This window comes from Mandrillus leucophaeus, unplaced genomic scaffold, assembly GCF_000951045.1.
Source record: "Mandrillus leucophaeus isolate KB7577 unplaced genomic scaffold, Mleu.le_1.0 Scaffold510, whole genome shotgun sequence".
Taxonomy (NCBI): domain Eukaryota; kingdom Metazoa; phylum Chordata; class Mammalia; order Primates; family Cercopithecidae; genus Mandrillus; species Mandrillus leucophaeus.
The window spans coordinates 235,840-237,058 of record NW_012105476.1 but is presented as its reverse complement, the minus strand read 5'-3'; positions in this window follow the sequence as shown (position 1 = coordinate 237,058).

Sequence of the window (1,219 nt, the reverse complement as noted above, 5' to 3'; positions counted from 1 at the left end):
GTGTTATCTGCTATAATATGCTTGTCTCTCTCAGTCTTTGCGTTCCTTTTCTGCATCATACCATGGCATTTTAGCCATTCTGACCTCATTTAGAATGTGCCGTCTTGGAATCCAGGTGCCAGCAGCAACAGGGCAGATGATGGGAATCCCTCCCCAGCACCCGGTTAAGAGCCCCAGTCCACCCAGTGTAACCTTCTATTCTTTAATCTCAGCCCCAAATGACTGTGAATTCACAGGGCATTCTTCTAGCTCCAACTACATCAACTAGAAAGAAGACATGGCTGGACTCTGTGGTCTAGAAATGGGTGAGGAGCTAAAAGCAGTGTGCTGGGATTGCTGTGGTCTGTGTCTAGAAGCAGGTAGCCTGGGGTCCAGCCTCAGCCAGCGGGGACCAATGCCCCACAGGGGGACGTGGTCCGAGCCCCACTGCAGAGATGACTGAAAACCCAAGCAATGAATGAAGGCATTAAGTCAGAGCCTAGCAGGAACTGGAATTGAAATTGCTTCACAGTCTTGGTGAGCTCAGCGGTGGGACTTGCTCCCTGGGCAGGGCCAGAAGGGACCAGGTGGACATTCCCTGGTGGGGTCTGCAGGGTAGAATGAGGGGCAGGGCTCTGGGAAAGGTGGCAGGAGCCAATGGGTGCAGTCCCAGAGGTTCTGAGTGGGTGTCTCTCAGTGCACAGACTGAGACCCCAGGGATGCTGGGATCAGATCCAGGTGAGCTGGTGCGGGCCAGGGCTGCTTCCCACCCACCTTGTAATGCTGTGAACTTCACTCTGCCCTGGCTGGATCCTGAGTCCACATCCCCCTCCAGAGAGTGCTCTCAGGCCACCTCGGGTCGGTCAAGCCCATCAGCCTGGACTGGCTTTAAATGGCAGGGTCCTGACCTCGCTTCACCCAGGGAGGGTCACTGACCTCAGGATGGAACCAGAAGTACTTCTGGGCCCCTCTCTTCCTCTGCGGAAGTGGCCACAGCTGGGAGACTGACCCCAAATCCAAGGCCTGTGCCTGGGTAACTGGCTCCGAGAATCACCATTACCCCAGGCACTGGGAGGCCCACGGTGGTTTACAGGCAGTGTCATCTCACTCCAGGACAGACGTCCAGAGGCTACTGGGGGGCACTTCCTGAGATATTCAGCAACCCATCCTTAAACTTACAGGAATTCTGAGCTGGTTGTTAAAACACAGTCATTATTAAAAATTAATTATAGGCCAGGCG